Source organism: Enhydra lutris, unplaced genomic scaffold, assembly GCF_002288905.1.
Source record: "Enhydra lutris kenyoni isolate GAN:26980312 unplaced genomic scaffold, ASM228890v2 scaffoldscaffold73, whole genome shotgun sequence".
Classification (NCBI taxonomy): domain Eukaryota; kingdom Metazoa; phylum Chordata; class Mammalia; order Carnivora; family Mustelidae; genus Enhydra; species Enhydra lutris.
Window position 1 is genome coordinate 6,381,238 of NW_019154157.1, and position 18,768 is coordinate 6,400,005.

The following is an 18,768-nucleotide window of genomic DNA, read 5'->3' on the forward strand; positions in this document are numbered from 1 at the left end:
CGTGTGCTGTCTGTAGGTCCCTTGTCTTCTCTGATTCTTACTTCATCCACGTGAAAAAGGAAAATAATTACAAAAAGTGATCACTCACACCTTCCCTGAGTGGCTCCATCTTGGGCCTATGGTTTTCTTTTCTTTTTTTAATTTAATTTAATTATTTTTTCAGTGTTCCAAGATTCATTGTTTATGCACCACACCCAGTGGTTTTCTTTTTTTTTATAGTGGTATCCGCTTCCATGCCTGAGAGATGCTCTATTCCACTGCAAGCTCTCCAGATGAGAATCAAAGCTGATGTTATAATGTATCTGCTTAGAGTTTACCACTTGATATCTCACTTAATGTGTATGGCCACCACAGGAAGTTGTATTATTATAACCCAAACTCCTACCCTAGCCTGTAAGGCCCCCGAGATCCAGCCCCTCCTCCTCTCTGACTTCGTGGTTCCTTCAGGGAGCTCCAACTACAAACAATCCTTTTTTAAAAATTTTAAACTCAATTAATTACCATGTAGTGTATTATTAGTTTCAGATGTAGAGTTCAGTGCATCTGAACTCATTACATCATGTGGTCCTTAATTATATCCCGTGCTCATTATATCATGTGCCCTCCTTAATGCCCATCACCCAGTTACCGCATCCCTCCACCCCCTCCCATCCAGCAACCCTCAGTTTGTTTCCTATGATTAAGAGTCTCTTATGGTTTGCCTCCCTCTCTGGTTTTCTCATATTTCTCCCTCTTGTTTTATTTTTCCTTTCTTTCCCCCATGATCCTCTGCTTTGTTTCTTAAATTCCATATATGAGTGAGATCATATGATAATTGTCTTTCTCTGATTGACTTATTTCACTTAGCACAATACCCTCTAGTTCCTTCCATGTCATTGCAAATGGCAAGATTTCGTTTCTTTGATGGCTCAGTAGTATTCCATTGTGTATATATATATATATATATATCCTAACCCTAATGTGCCTCTCAGGATTTGGCTCTCTCTGTCCCCCTGTCTGGAAGTCTCTTCCTCCTGATAGACAAATGGCTGGCTCTTTCTCATCCTTCCATGGTCAGCTAGAATGGCATCTCCTCAGGGAGCACTTGCCCAGTTTTAAATTTTCCTGAGCAAGTATCACCACCTAAAATCATCTTTCTTATTTACTGACATGTTTGCAAAATCCGTGAGATCCGTGAGCGCAAGAAATTTTCCAGCACAAAGCACATAGGGAAGTTTCCAAGGAAGTCTCATTCAATATTGAATGAAGAAATGAAGGAATGAATGAATGAACCTTCACTTTGCAGGGGAGTAAACAGAGGCTCAGAGGGATGAGGGAATTTGCTCAGCGGCCACCAGGCAGGAAGTATGGCAAAACCGGGCTCAAACCTAGGACGGTCTGGCCTCCAATTCAAGTTTATAACCATTTCGCCACACTGCCTCTGGGATCCAGGAACAGGTGATGCTTCCCAGCAGCGAGACTCTAAACCAGCGGGGGTTCCCAGCCGGAGACATGATCTAAGTGCCAACGTCTGAATGTCTGTGAGCATTTCGAGTCGTTTGGAGAAAAGGCAACGTTAGCGGCACCATTATGGCCTGCTGTTCTCCATGCCATCACTGCCATCCCCACCTATTAAAATAATGGTATGAAAAATAAACGGCCTTTATGGACAATTTTATACAACCCATGCATTGTTTGTTTCTCTCACCGTTACCATGGCAGTGATGTTCTCCTGATAACTTCTGAGTTTCTACATGATGGAAGGGAATGAAATAAAGTTGCTTGGGAGAAAATTGACAAACAAAGGTTTTTTTCCTCTGGATGCTGCACAACAACCCCCCCCCCCCGCCGCCGCCCCAGCACTCAACTGCAGCTGCACCCTGAATTCTTAGGCACAGAATAAAGGCTCCCCAGTGCCTGTAATGGGAAGGCCAGGGATCTCTGCGGGGCACTAAGGCCTCCTCTATGTGGCTTCTGCTCCTGCCCTTTATCTTGTCACATACACCTTGCTGTAGGTGATCCCTTTCCTCCTATGTCCCTCCCCCTCTTGATGTTTCCCACCTCCACACATTTGCTCACGTTGCTTCAGTTTACTTGGGCCATACATCTTCCTTCCACATCTCTGCCAGGCCACCACTACTCATTTTTTCAAGTTGAAGTTTTGGTGTGACACAGCAATCCCCCTCCTTTCCCACCCATCCCCCAATCTGGATGAGATTCCTTTCCTCCCAGATCCCTGGGCCCTTCAAGCCTAGCATTTCTCCATCGTATGGTCACCCAGCCAGCAAGCTACTCAAGGACAGGCACAGTGTTTTATTCAGGGTCTAACACTGTGCCAGGAACATGGTTGATTTTCTACAACTTCTTGTTAACCCCAGTTAGAAGGAAAAAAAAAAAACCAGATGATCTGAGAGGCTGCCTAAGGGCATGATGTCTAAGTGTAGCTCCTGCTTTGGGAATAAATGTAGGGGGACTGAGATCAAAGCCCTGGGCCAAAGCAATGCTTCTCAACCTTGGCTGCTCCTTGGAATCACCTGAAAGACTTTAGAAACTCCTGTGCTACCAGGATGCAATCCAAGTTAATGATATCAGGCTCCTGGGAGTGAACCCAGGCATATGTTTCCTTTAAAGTTCCCCAGGGGAGGGCGCCTGGGTGGCTCAGTGGGTTAAAGCCTCTGCCTTTGGCTTAGGTCATGATCCCAGGGTCCCAGGATCAAGCTCCACATCAGGCTTTCTGCTCAGCAGGAGCCTGCTTCCCCCTCTTCTGCCTGCCTCTCTGCCTACTGGTAATCTCTGTCAAATAAATAAAATATATTTTTTTAAAAAGTTCCCCAGAGGACATCAGTGTGGAGGTGGGGCTGAGAGCCTCTGGCTCAAGGTTCCCACGCCCAGCCCTAACCACACAATCTATGGGACCAGGGTCTCCTGGGGGCTGAGGCCAAGTACCCAGAGCCAGGGCTGAACGAAGATACGCTCACATTATGCTCGGCAGGTGCTTTCTGTGTATCAGAACATAATTCTAACCTTAGTCTACAACATCAGCATCCTGAGGCTGAGGTTCAGAGGATGGTGGGATTGGCTGTGTTTGCATGCCCAGGCAGGATTGGAACCCAGGTCTGCCTCTCCCCAGAATCCATGCCCTTGAACATTTGTTGAAGGTAGATAAGTGGGGTAGCTAGGAATGGGAGATGTGAGAAGCACCTGCCCACTGGGATAAGTGTCGCTACATAGGAGTTCCATTTGTCTTAGGCTTAGCTTGTGCCATTTCCCTCCCTCTTGGTGCCCTGTTTCCTTCCCACACCCCCAAGTTCTTCCACTGGGTGTGAGGTGCAGCAGGACCAGCCAGCAGCTGAGTTGGGGGGCAGAGGTCTGGCCATTGCAAACCACCCTGAGAAGCCAAAGCTTCAATAGTTTCCAGGGCCTGAAAGGAGGAGGGGCTTTGCCAGTGGTCCCAGCGTGATGGTTCAGCATGGGAGGGTGAGTGCTGCACTCCCCACACCCTCAGTGCTGACTTGGTATCCAAATGCCTTCTTTGAACTTGTTTTCCAGCAGATGTTTACTGTGTACTTTTTTAAGTGTCAGGTTCTGTCCCCACAACAGCCCTATAAACCAAGTCACCTTCAAAAAAGCAAGAATAAGAGAACACACGATTCTATTTTCCAGGTTTTGCACAAATCTTAGTGAAGTCTTCCCTGACTAATGGGTTTAAAATTACAACCCCTCTTTATCTTGCCCCCCTACACCACACGCGGCTGACCTCCTGTCCGGCTTCATTTCTTCCCACAGCACTTCTGAGCATCTGAGTACTCTGTATTTTCATTTATGTGTTATTTACGCCTGCCTCCTCCAACTGGGATGTCAGGCTTTTGAGGGCAGGGATTTGGGTCTCTTCTGTTTATTCTTGTATCCCTAGCACTTAGATGGGCATTTGGACATAATTGATACAGTACCTTTGTTGAATGAATGAGTCCACATTTTACTTATGTCAAACATAAAATGTGTCCCAAACTTAGAATAATCGGGCAATAAGTTCCAGCCAGAATGCAACATGTGAAAGAGGCTTTGTCAATATTGGATGGAATTCATTACTATGTATTACTTAGGGCTCTTTGATGAAAAGAGGCTGATGCTGGCTAAATTCGGCCCAGAAAAGGTGGGAGGGCTTTGTTAGAAGGACAAGAGGAGCTCACAGACCAAAAAAGAACTGAAAAAGCAATTCTGAGGACAGGACCACAGGAGCCTGAGGATCTAGGAAGCAGGGACCATCCACCATACCTTGAAGAGGCTGCACTTGGTATGAGTCTCTACCTGGGTTAGGTCATGTGGTTACTTCTTGGGCAGAGGAGGAGAAAGCTTTTTGGTTGACAAGTCCACCCAGTATATGGTTCTCAAAACCAAACCAAACCAAACCAAAACAAAAACCCAAAACAACAACAACAACAAAACCTACAGTTCTGATGCCAAAATAAAGACAGGTGTGGATTCTGGTTGGGGGGAAAAAAGAGATGCCCATGATAGTTGACATATCAATTTCCTTGGGCAGCCCAGTGTGTGCAGAGGGCTATGTGGCTATGAGTAAATCATGTAAGGATCCTGATGTTTTGGGATTTCCATGTTTCTCCTCCAGCCATCTGAGCCATCTGAACAGTAAAGGATCAGATGCACATTACACTGAGGGGCACGAATCTCTGAGCTCAGAAGTTCCAATTCCCCACCAGTCTACCCAAAATCCATTCTGGAAGAAAGTTCATCAGTTTGTGAAAGGCCAGTAGCCAACGAGCCATTAGTGTATTCAGAACAAGGGGCACAAACTAGAAAGCAGACTTGATTGCAGAGAGAAATCACTGTAGCAATCAGTATAGGTTAAGTTATGCTGCTGTAAGAGCCTTCAAAACCCCAACAGCTCCATGCAGCAACTGTTTATTCTTCACTTGTAGAAGTCCTGTGCAGTTTCAGCGGCCCTCCAGGACAGCTGTCCTCCCTGCAGTGGCTTGATGATCTACGCCACTTCCAGCTTGTTCTTTTCCTATCTCTACTTGCGGTTTCCTGGTAAATAGAAGTGACATATTTCTGCTCCTAGTCTAGTGGTCAGAAAGAGTCACATGGCCTCACTCTAAGTGCAAAGGAGGCTGGGAAATGCTGGTGAATACACGTGGTAGGTGATACGTTCTCCTGTTTCTTTTACACATACAGATGGCAGAAACACTTTCCAGTAATTAAGGTGACAGTGGGACATGGCCCTGTAGAAGGCAGCACAAAAACTCCTGAGTGAAGGCTGGTGATTAGAAACATGAAGATCCTTCATTTTGTATTCTAGACATGCCTGAGATATATTACCATGAATGCAGTCTATCCAAGGGCCAGGACTGGTTATTAGAGATGGAGAATTAACATTACTCAAATGACTAGCTCCACGTGAAGCATGATCTCCATCCTTTATCCATCCCCAACATCCCCTTGAACGTTGTGTTCATTTTACAAATAAGGACACAAACAGAAGAATATAATGACCTGTCTGAAGTTGCATATCTTATGAGTGGCACAGTTTGGAAAGCTACTGGAATCCAAAATCATGGTGCTTTCACTATACCGGGAAGCTCACCAGGGCCATGGCAGGCACTGCAAGTCTTCTCCTCATTGGATGATAATGATAATGATGATGGCAGTAAAGATGATGGTGATGATGATGGTCATGATGGTGATGATGATGATGATGATGATGGTCATGGTGAGGACGGTGATGATGATGACAGGGATGGTGTTGATGGTGATGATGATGATGGTATTGCTGTTGTTGACATTGATGATGGTGACAATGATGGCAATGATGGACAGCAACTCCTAATTAATAATTACTTCACGTTGAAAAATGTGTAGTCTCTCTAATCCTCCCATCACTCTATGAGATAGGCTCTACCATTGTCCCCACTTCAAGATGAGGAAACTGAGGCTCAGAGAGACAAAACAAAATTTGTTCAAGTAATCAGCAGAATTAAGATGAGACCTCAGGTTGCCTAGTTTCACAGGCCACCCCACCATACAGAAAAGAGAGCAGTTGGTGGTTTTGTTTGAGTGTCTCCCATCACCAAGCCTCACTAATTGTTTTTCTTTAAACCAGCCACTTCTTGTTTAGGTATTTCATAGATGTCTTCACTACTGCATCTTTAAAAAAAAAAAAAGGGTTCTTAAGAGGGAATGAGAATTGCATGGCCTGCCCCATCTAGGATCCAGAAAAGGAACATGAATGCCCTGATTATGTTGCCCATAAACATATACATCCCCACCTCACTGTCCTTAACAAAAGACAGATGCTAATTAGAATTTTCACTAGCACTTACAGGTTCAGTTTTAATTATACCAAATCTATCTGAATTTACTGTAGCCCTCTGATTAACAGGGGAGGAAAATCAATAAGCATACTGAAAAATTTGGATGTGTTATACAGCTAATTCCAATTTTATGTTATAATCATGTTTTAATGTGGGTCCTAATTACCATAATTAAGCTGCCTGTGATAGCGTTGGCTGGGACAGAAGCTGTTACTATTCTAAGATGACTTGTCAAAGGCTTTTCCCAGATTTTGGGTGCATTTTGCCATTTGGCTAGTTTGGGGTGTTATGGGGGAGGGAACAGTGCATGTGTGGGTGATAGTTCATGGAAACACAACTGCCCAGAGATGCCTTGGTTCTAAGGTTAAATTTGGGCCAGGTGCCATGCCTGTGTCATTCATCCAGTATTTATTGAGCACTTACTATGTGCCAGGGCCTGTGTTGGGCACTGGGAATACAAATGAGAGTTTCTGTTCCAGTGGGGTGTGTTGGTCATCAAGTAACTAATGACATAAGGGGGACACATGAAGTAGTATGACAGCTATTATATACATGTAGCATGATGGAGAAATCTGGAAGGTTTCCCTGAAGAAGCAAATTCTTAGCTGAGATGTTAGAGTCTCAGGAGTTAAGTAGGCAGGAAGTCATTAATAAGAGATCATTCCTGGCTAAGGAAACAGCATTTGCAGAGAGCTGGAACTGAAAAGTGGCTGATGTGGAGTGTGATATAAGAGAGAAACTGGTGCAGGGTGACATTGGAACCCCAGCAGGGACCAGAGCACATGAGGTCTCATAGGCCCCTCACTGCCAGCTCACTTCCAGCTCTAAGCCTTGAGACCCTTCCCTTCCTCCCTCCCTCCTTCCTTTCTCTTTTAATTCCCTCTTTCTTTCCTTTTCCCTTCCATCCATATGAAAAACATGTATTCAACAGTGACTATGTACTAGGACATAGACTTCTAACTCTTGACTCCATTCAGTGATTGTTCATGCATTTATCTATTCACCTGTTCAAGATGCATTTCTATGCCAGAAATTCAAATGCTAGGTTTGTAGGAGTCTAACTTGAACACTATCCATTTTTGAATGTCATTCATTTAGCAACCCCCTACAAAGGCTTACTATGTTTTTTTTTTTAAGATTTTATTTATTTATTTGAGAGAGAGAGAGAGGGAGGGAGAGAGAGAGAAAACCCAAGCAGGGGGAGGGGTAGAGGGAGAGGAAGAGGGAGAAGGATAAGGAGATTTCCCACTGAATGCAGAGCCTGATGTGGGGCTTGACGTGGATTTCGACATGAGGTTCGATCCCAAAACCCTGAAATCATGAGCTGAGCCAAAGTCAAATGCTTAAGCCACCCAGGTTCCCCAAGGCTTACTATGTTTTTAAGTCCATAGTATCTTATCCCTCTAGCTTGGCCTATTAAATATTTAGTCATTTATCCATTCAACAACAATCCTGAGCATGGTGTCCCTCAAAAGGTGACCCTGAAGTAAGGAATTGAGTGCAAGTAGTTGATCTGGGAGGCGATCTTGGGAAATATCAGTGATGGAGTAGAGAAATGAGAGAGGAAAAGGGAAGGACCTTCAGCATCCCCCCCAAAACACGTTATCGAGCAAATGACCAACATGGAGCTCTATCTCATCAGGGATCCCTGAAAGACCCATGACTAAGCACTATCCTACTGAAAGGGTGAGGGAGCTGGGGTATTTATACACCCATGTCAATCAGTTCTTCTTTCCAGGATTTCTGGAGGTCATGAGCAAACTCCCTAGGACTTGGGGCCTGCATTGCTTGCAGTTTTGCGGAAAGCGCAGAGATCCAGATGCTAACAGTTGGGGGCTGGCATAATGAGGTGTTGAGGGCTGAAGGGATATGGGGAAGGGGAGATTACCAAGTGTATCTATCATAACAGCATTTAAAATGGTTATATGTGCCAGGCATCTGATTTCATTTAGTGACACACTTTTGACACACAAGTATAGAATGTCCATCACTATCTGCCTTGTGCATAAGATACTACCTCATAGTCCTTATATTATCCTCTCCCTTGTGGCTCTTTTCATGTCTCAAACTTGCACTGGGCTCCTGGTATGTGTTGGTGCCTGGGATTTCAGCTTTAATCTTGGGCTCTGGGAAGCAAGACAGGTCGTACAGCAACTATAAGAGGAGGCTGGGTAGATAGCAGTCTACTTTTTACAGATTGGAGACCCAGCCAGAGCAGGAGTGGTATCCTGAGGTCTGAGCTGTTATGGGGCAGGCCAGCCATGGTCACTCTGGCTTCTGTCCATGGCCTATGGGAGGGCACAGAGCAGCTAAGCAGGTAGCTAGATGTCAGTGAGACCCCTCCGTAGAGCCTCATGTAGTTCCTGCAGGAGCAGGTGGAGACTTCCTTGGCTAGCTGGGATTACCTCTTTGCTGCCTGAGAAAGAGCAATGGGGAGTTTATAGGTCAGCTGCATGGAATGTTTAACAACAGACCTGTGGTTCCCAAGCTTTAATATTCTATGAGAGGCGCATGTGACACCTGTTAAACTTGTATAAGATTCCTTGTGGTTCAATGGGCCTGGGGTGAGGTCTCGGAATATAATTGCTGTTACATCCTGTAACTCATGACCAGGTGATTCTGAAGAATGGGTGGCCCACAGGACATACCAAGGGAAACACTGCTCTGGCTTTATATGGGTGGGACATCCAAAGTCCAGGGAGAGCCCAAGTTTCAGTAACCTATAAGATCAAGACCTAAGGCCTCCACCCCAAAGTCCAAAGCTTCCCTCCACGAGGAGATGATGAGTCTTCTGAAGCTCCCAGGTACTTGTGCAGTTCAGGCACACTCTCCGTTATTGACAGGCACTAATGGTGGTAATGAGCAAAGGAGACCGGAGCTCACCCAATAATTGCAGTTGAGGCTAAAAGAGTAAATATGATCTTCATTAATGTAAAGCAACTTTCTTCACTATAGAGATCTGATGTGAAGCTGTAAGCTGAGGCAGAGCTTAACCATACCTTTTAAAGTTTTATTACTCACTTGGCTTTTAGAAAGATATTTCAGAATGCTTGTAAGATACATAAAGAGAAACCAAAGATCTATCTAGCTTCCCAAATTTGATGTACATAACTATATATTTAAGTAAGCTGGTTTGGGTATGGACACTAACCGCATTTGATGGTTACCTGGACAAAGAAGCAAGAGGATGAGGAAGAGAAAGTATGAGAAAAACAATGTAGCAAGCTGAAATAATACATGTGGCATAATGTTAATTGGATGCAGCTATAAAATTCTAAATATATATTACTACAGGGGTATAAAAATTTAAAAATGCATGTACTCAAGTCCTGTAAAAAAACAAAATAAGAAAAAAAAATCCAGGTAATTAAGTGTTTTTTTTTTGCTTTCTTTTGTTTTTAAAGCATCATTCTCCTTCCCCATTAAAAAAAAGTAAAGAAATTGAAAAGAAAGAAATATAAAAATATATAGAGGGAAAAAGAGTTTATACTCTGATATGCATGCCATAGGCAAGGATTCTAAAACTTTCTTGTGAATGAGAATTGTCTGAAGGGTTGTTAAAATGCGTATTCCTGGGCCCATCCCTTAGAGATGCTGATTTTAATGAACTTCTTATATAGTTCTCATGTCTGTTGTGATTAGGACATAATGTGGTCCTCTACAGCAATGCCCTCCCTTTCCTCTCTTCTGCCCAGCCTGATTTGATCATGTCTGAAATCCCAAATCTATTGAAATGGATTGTTATGGAAAAGTATAATAAGGTAAATCTTATCTTTCAACCCCTTCTTAAAAATGGGTTCATATAATAGGAATAGCAAATATTTATTGCCCATTTATTATGGGCCCAATTGTTAAGAGCATTATACGCTCTTGATAGGTCCAGGAAAACCAGTACTCTGATTTACCATTTTCTAGGGGAGAAAACTGAGGTACAGAGAGATTCAGTAACCTACCCAAGGTCACACAGCTAGTTAAATAGTGGAAGAACCAGGTTTAACCCCCCATTATCTTAAAATATGTCAATATGCTCCCTTTCCTCGATAGAGACAGAAAGTAGAGATAACGTCCTGACTCGGGAAATCTGAAATGCAGGAAAAGACACACCAAGAGAAGGTAAATTGGGAATCCAAACCAAGCCAGATAGCCACGTTTCCCAAGCCCAAATTCCAGTGTGGGGTTAGACAAAGAACACTTTTTTTTTCCCATTTTACATAATTCTGAAGATGGAATCATGCTTAGTTAATGCTTTTCAAGGAGCAGGATGTATAGAAACAAATCAAACCACATGACTGTCTGAAAATGGGCCTGAATCCCTCAATCAGGAAGGAGATATGGGCTCTGAGTGTGGAGGGTACAGAGGCGTGGGGTGGGTCTGTAAAGAGATCAGGATATATTCTCAGCACAGTTTATTTGAAAAGACTGATTTTTCAGTCTCTAGTATCAGGAGGACTTTCCCTGGAATATGATGCTCATAGGAAACTGATCAAGTACACTAGATGAATGAGAAATACCAAGACACCAGTAGTGAGCCACTGTGTGGACATATCTCATTTTGTCCTCCCACTCATCTACTGATGGACATTCAGGTTGTTCACTTTTTGGCTCTTACCAATAAAGCTGCTGCGAGGATTTATGTACAGGTCTTGGTAAGGCATAGGTTTCATTTCTCTTAGGTAAATACCTAGGAGTGGAATGGCCGTATCATATGGTAGGCAAATGTTTGATTCTTTAAGGGACTACCAAATGGCTTTCCAAAAGGGTTGTACCATTTTATTTCTCGCTTAGTACCGTACAAGAGTCCCAGTCACTAAAATATCCTTGTCAACACTTGGTATAATCTGATTTTCTAATTTAAGCCATTCTTGTGTGTGTGTAGTGATATCTCCTTTATGGTCTAGATTTTCATTTCCTTAATGACTAATGATGAGCTTCTTTTTATAAGCTTGGATTTCTCTTTCCTTTTTCCTTTTTTTTTTTTTTTTTGCCTATGGTTATCCAAGATTGGATAATTTTAGCACATTTAATGCAAAGATTGTCCTTTCGAGACCTCATTGAACTGCCCTGGCACCTTCATTGAAAATCTATTGACCATATACAGTGTGGGTCTATTTCGTAACTCTGCTCTATTCCATGGATCTATCTGTCTATCTTTATGCCAATACCAAGCTGATCCTGTCTTGGTTACTATAGCCTTATAATGCATCTTAAAGGCAAACAGTGTAGGTCCTCTGACTTGGTTTGTCTTTTTCAAAATTATTTTTGCTCTTCTATGTTCTTTGTCTTTCCATAAGAATTTTATAACCTTCCTGTAAATTTCTGCACAAAGTCCTCCTGAGGTTTTGATTGCATTGAACCTGTGGATCAATGTGTGCGGCATTGACATCTTAATAATATTAAGCATTCTGGCCCATAAACACGGTCTATTTCCATTTATTTATGCCTTCTTTAATTCCTCTCAACAACATTTTATAGTTCTCAGAATACAGGTCTTGAATATCTTTTGTCAAATTTACCACGACGTACTTCCTATTTTTCATGACATAGTGGTAGCATTATTTAACTTGAACTTCTAGAGGGTTGTTACTAGTTTATAGAAATACAATTCACTTTGTGTATATTGACCTTGTGGAACTCACTTATTATTTCTAGTAACTTCTTTGTAGATTCCGTAGGACCCCTTCCTTGCCCAATCCTTTAGATTTTCTGTGAAAATAATCATGCCTTCTGCAAATGATGTTAGTTTTATTTCCTCCTTTCCAACCTATATGACTTTCACCTTTTTTTTCCTTCATTGACTGGAACAGAGCTTCAAATAAAATATTGAATAGAGGGGCGCCTGGGTGGCTCAGTGGGTTAAAGCCTCTGCCTTCGGCTCGGGTCATGATCTCAAGGTCCTAGGATCAAGCCCCACATCCAGCTTTCTCCTCGGTGGGGAGTCTGCTTCCTCCTCTCTCTCTGCCTGCCTCTCTGCCTACTTGTGATCTCTGTCTGTCAAATAAATAAATAAAATCTTTAAAAAAATATTGAATAGAAAGGAGGAGCGTGGACACTCTTGTTTTATTCTCCATCTATGAGGGAAAGCATTCAGGCTATCACCATTAAGGATGATGTTAACTATAGGGTTTTTTGGTAAATGCCCTTTATCAAGTTAAAGACAGTCCTTTCTCTTTCCAGTTTGTTGAGGGTTTTTATCAAGAATGCATGTTGAATTTTGTCACATGCTTTTTATGCGTCTTTAGAGATCACTTAGTTTTCCTAAAAAGTCTCATAAACTTGTGAATTCCGTTTATTGACTCGCAAATTTTAAATCAGTCCTGCAATTTTGGTATATGTCACACTTAGTCATGATGGATTTTTTTTTTTAAGAGCTCATTAAAATGCTGTTTAACTTTGTTAAAAATTTGTGTCTATGGCGGTGCACGGGTAGCTCAGTTGGTTAAGCGACTGCCTTCGGCTCAGGTCATGAATTCAGAGTCCTGGGATTGAATTCTACACCAGGCTCCCAGCTCCATGGGGAGTCTGCTTCTCCTTCTGACCTCCTCCCTCATGCTCTCTCTCACTCTCTCTCCCCCTCAAATAAATAAATAAGATCTTTTAAAAAATTGTGTCTATGTTCATGAATGAAATTGAGCTGAAGTTTTCCGTGTAGCCCCTATGTCTGATTTTGGTATCAGGGTAATGCTGGCCTCATTGAATGAATTGGCATCTTCCCTTTGCTTCCATTATCTGAAATTACTTGTGCTTAACTGTATTTGTTTTCCCTTAAATGTTTGGTAGATTTCACCAGTGAAGCATTCTGGGCCTGGAGCTTCCTTTGTGGGAAGGTTTTCAGTTACAAGTTCAAGTTCTTTAACGTACACAGAACTATCCAGGCAATCTGTTTTCTGGAGTAAGCTTTGGTGATTGGCATTTTCCAAGGAATTTATTCATTTTACTCAAGTTATTGGATTTATCAGCATAACGTTGTTCACAGTATTTCCAAATTAGCTTTATAATATCTATAGCATCTATAGCAATGCTCCCTATCTCATTCCTGATATTAGCACTTTGTGTGTTCTCTTTTATTCCTGATCACTGTGTCAAGAGGTTTATTACTTTTTTTAATTTTTTTTTACAAAGAACCAGCTTGATTTTCATTAATTCTATTGTTCTTTTGTGTTCTACTTTATTGATTTCTGCTCTGACCTTTATTATTTTCTTTCTTCTGTTTCCTTTGGGTTTACTTTGGTCTTCTTTTTCTAGTTTTCAAAGGTAGTGACAGAGGTCACTCATTTCTCCTTTTCTCAGATAAGTATTTGAGCCTATGTATTTCCCTCACAATACTGCTCCAGCTGCTTCCAATTTTTAATAAGTCACTCTTTGAAAAAATTTAATTCAAATGCATTTTAATTTCTTTTTTGATTTCTGTTTTGCCCCACTGGTTAGTTACAAGTGCGCTTTTAGTTGCCTAACATTTGGGAATTTTCTGGATATCTGGTTCACGTGGTTAGAAAGCACACTTGATATGATTTGAATAATTTTACATCTATTGAGATTTGTTTTATGGCTTATAGGATGGTCTGTACTGGCAAAATATTCCACATGTACTTGAAAAGAGTATGTATCCTGTTGTTGTTAGGCAAAGTGTTTCATAAATGCCAGTTAGATCAAGTTGGTTGATTGTATTCTTCAAGTATCTACAATTCTTTTTGGTTTTATGTCTTCTGGTCCATCAATAATTGAGATGGGGATGTTAAAATCTCTGACTATAATGGTGGATTTGTCTGTTTTTTGCTTTTAGTTCTCTGTTTTTGGTTCATATACTTCGAAGCCAATATTTGACTTTTAAAAGCAGCTTTATTGGGGTATAATTTACATGTCATCAAATTTATCCATTTTAAGTGTACGATTCAATGATTTTTAGCAAATTTATAAACTTAGGCAACCATCCCCATAATCCACTTTTAGAACATTTCTAGTACTCCCCAAAGACCCTACCCTCAGCTCAAGGCAACATGAATCTGCTTTATGACTCTATAGATTAAACTTTCCATGTACATAGATTCACATGACATGTGGTTTTTGTGTTCTTTCACTTAGTACAATGGTTTTGAGGTTTGTCCAAGTTGCAACGTGGGTTGCTACGTCATTCATTTTTATGGTTGAGTAGTACTCCCATCAATGGATAGACGACATTGTTGTTTATCCATTTCCCAGTTGATGGACACTGAGATTGTTTTCACTTTTTGGCACTTATAAATAATGTTGCTGGGAAGATTATCATACAAGTCTTTGTGTGAACCTATGCTTCCAATTCTCTTGAATAGATTCCTGGGAGTTGAATTGTTAGGTCAGATGGTGCGCTTATGTTTAAATTTGTAAAGGAGCTGTGAAACTGTTTCCAAAGTGGTTGTTCCATTCTACATTCCCACCAGCAATGTGTGAGAGGTCCAGTTCTTTCATTCCTTCCTTCTGAGATTTATTTACTTATTTGAGAGAGAGAGCGGGCAAGCATGCGCATGAGCTGGAGGGAGGGGCAGAAGGAGAAGGAGACTCCTCACTGAGCATGAAGCCCGATGCAGGACCCTGAGATCACAACCTGAGCCAAAATCAAGAGCCAGCTGCTCGACCGACTGAGCCACCCAGCCACCTCTCCACTTTCTTTACACACTCACCAATGCTTGGTGTTGTCTTTTGGATTATGAACTGCTTTTTGACCTGTTGAAAATGGGTCTTATAATTCAACTTCGCATCACCGCCCCGTTATACAGATGTGAAAGCTGAGAGCCAGATGTCAGAGGTGGTAGAAACTGGATTCACGTTCACATTGATCACACGGACCCAAGCTTTGTGAGCTGAGTGTGGCTGCTTTCCTTTCTCATGAGAAGCACATGCCCTTTGCAGTCACCAGGGAGCCATGCTCCAATCTCAGATCCCTCTTGGCTACTCTCTCAGTCCCTCTAGAAACTAGCTTGGCCCATAGGTTTGCTGCCTGCTGTCTCTGCAGGACTGATGCAGAAGGAAATCCGTGTTTGCTTAGGTGTGTCTGAGTCCCCTGGGCTTATTCTTCTCAGATTGGTATTCATAACAGGATTTTCTCAGCTTCTACTTAAGCATCCTCTATAAATTGTGAAATAGTTCGTCTAAGTCTGTTTCTACATTATTGGTATAAGAAATACTCTTAGGTTTGCTGAATTTGTGCTGTTACCTGAGGGGGGGATATATATAGATATAGATATAGATATCGATATCTATATCTATATCTATATATATATTCAGCTGATGATTTATCTTATCGGCTGACTATTTATCAGCTGACACTTTCCTGAAAACACACTATTTAGGAAAACCCCAAGCCTCTGTGCACCACCACCCCAAAGCCTTGGTGGGAAGTTGGGCAGGCAGCAAATTCAAAATGCTGGCCTGAAGCCCTGGGTTGGGCTCTGATGAGGTTCCCACTGGTGGATGGGGAAATAAAGAGAATAATGTGGAGAGAGTGCTCAGAGAGCCACATTCATTTAATTTACAGGGCTCTCCTCTGTCCTGTGATGCTGATATCCCCCTACCTTTTAGGTGTTAAAATGCTCATGCTTTATGAAAGAACGGTGGTGAGAAAGGGCAATATTTTTATAAAATGTCTTCTTTGCTGAACTAGAAAATGAAAGAACATGATGTCAATCCATATATATGTATATTAGTCTTTATTAGTATTCTGTTCTACTTTTTTTTTAAAGATTTTATTTATTTATTTGAGAGAGAGAGAGAGAGAGAGAGGACACAAGTAGGGGAAGCAGCAGAGGGAGAATTTTGATCCCAGGACCCCAAGATCATAATCTGAGCCCAAGGCAGCCACTTGACAGACTGAGCCACCCAGGCTCCCTTCTGTCCTGTTTTTTTGACTGATGAATGATGTCCAAATGTCTGGGAACTACTGGCCTGGAAGCAAGGACAGAGGGATGGCAGAAAAATCACACAGACCTAGCTTTATTTTTTATTTTTTTAAGATTTATTTATTTATTTGGGGGGAGGTGGGGTGGGTAAGGAGAGAGAGAATCTCAAGGCAACTTCCCACTGAGCTTGGAGCAGAAACCAAGAATCCAATGTTTGACCCACTGCCCCACCCAGGTGACCCCTGACCTGGCTTTAAATGTTACTTTGAAGCAATTTGATCTTGGGTAACAATTGATCTAATAATACTAATAGAAACAACAAGAAGAAGGGCAGAAATAAACGCTGGCAGAGGTCTGTCTTTGTGCTGAGCACTGTTGTAAGTAATTTGTATTCATAAATTCATTTGGTCTTTACTGCCTCCCCTAGGAGGCTAATAGATTAAAACTACTGGAGTAGAAGGGGATATATTAACATGACAAGGGTCTATGGTATCCTAGAAAGGTATTTGGTCTTTGTGCCCAGTTCCTGGTTCAGAGTTTCTAAAACCTTTGGAATTTCCTGAGTGATAAGGCTGACTGGAGCGTCTTTTGTTCTAATAAGGCAACTCTTAACAGATCACTAGATAGCTTCAGGATGGGGGCTGGTAGACAGGAGGACCAAAGGAGGATTAGAAGCTGGGAGCTCTCAGTCCTACCCCTCCAGCTGCTGGGAGAGGACAGTAGCTGAAGGATCACCAGCGGCCAGGGATGCAGTCGATCACGCCCCGGTAATGGAAAGTCCCTAAGACCGCCAGGTGATGGGTTCTGAGTTGGTGAACACATTGTGGTGCTTGGAAGGTTCTGTCCATATCAACCCATACCTTGCCCTATTTGCCTCTTCCATTTGGCTCTTCCTGAGTTATATCCTTTATAGTAAACCAGTAATAGTAAATAAAACACTTTTCTGAGGTCTGTGAGCCAACCCAACGAATTATCCAACCTTAGTGGTGGTGGCGGCGGGGGAGGTTGTGGGAACCCCCAGGTTTGTAGCTAGGTCGAAAGGAAGGAAGTGTGGACAGCACCAGGACCTAATCCTTGTGGCCTCTGAAGTGAGGGCAGTCTTGGGACACTGAGCCCTTATGGGTAGGGGTCTGTGCTAACTCCGGGCACTCAGTTTCAGAACTGAGTTGAACTGTAGGACCGCTAGTTGGTTTTGAAGAATCAGAGAATTGGTTGATGTCAGGAGTTTAAAAAAACCTCTCAGGGGCCAATATATCACCAGACCCATAGTATATGCCCAATTAATATTAACTCCCCCCCCCTTCCTCTGCGCAAACCCTCTGAATTTCTTATAGAGAGAAGCCCAAACATGAGAGACTGGGAAGGAGCGTCTGCAACGATTCTGCTCCTCTGGGTTTCTCCTCCTGGACCGGATCCACCGCTAACTGCGGTGATGTATGGCTGAGTCTCCTGCCCAACCTCTGCCTGGCAGAGCCAGCTTCCCTCCAGGCCCGCGGCCCTGCCAAGCTCAGCCGTGTCGCCGGTGCTAACCTCCACGGAGGGAGGCCTGGCCAGCCACATTGGAGCATTAACCAAAGCCTGAGACAAACTTCATTTCCTCTTACCCAGGGAGCCTGGCCACCATGGGCCAGGTGCCAGGCCAGAGCGCTGTTGGCAAAGGAGCCACTGCTGAGTGCCCGTGGAGCAGGTACTCACTCACCCACCCTCTCCCCTGCCATCCCACAGAGTCCCCAGAAGCACCCAGCCCTATACCCGTCGCCATTGTGCAAATAAAAAAAAAAAAAAAAAAACAAGGCTTGGATGGGCCAGTTCAGTTGCAGAACATCTCGGCCCTTCCTTTCCTGCCCCCCTCTTTTGCTCTTCGGGGTGAATGACTCATTAACAAACCTCGAAATATAATGAACAACAGCAGCTGGAGGGGAGGACTTTAGTTACGCCAGGATGGTTCTGCAGGGTCTCGGATGGTACCAGCTACCATTTTGTGAGCCCCTCAAATGCGCCAGGGGCTGGGCTTTCCCTAAATCATCTCATCTCATTTAACCCTCCAGCAACCCAGTGAAGGAAATATTAACAGGGCCCATTTTACAAATGCAGAAACTGAGGCTCGGAGTTGAAAAGTAGCTGGCCCCAAAATCACACAGCCCAGAAAGGCAGGGGCTAGGATTTGCACTCAGCACTGTGGCTTTGGAGCAAACTTCCTGTTGTCCCTGAATGTCAACCCATGTGGCATAAAGCTGCCCTTCCTGTGACCCATCCAAGTGGGTGAATCTTTTTTTTTTTTTAAAGATTGATTTATTTTAGAGAGAGAGAGTACATGCATATGGGAGGGATAGAGGGAGTGGTTGAGAGACAGTCCTCAAGCAGACTCCCCAGCGAGCACAGAGCTCAATGTGGGGCTTGATCTCAGGACCCTGAGATCATGACCTGAGCCAAAACCAAAAGTCAGCAGCTTAACCGACTGAGCCATGCAGGCGCCCCTGGGTGAATCTTTGACATTCTCTCTCCTGCAAACACAGGACGTGATGCCTGTCACAAAGGAACTATAGATACCACAAAACAGAACCCTGCAGCTCCAGTGGAAAGCGCCCAGC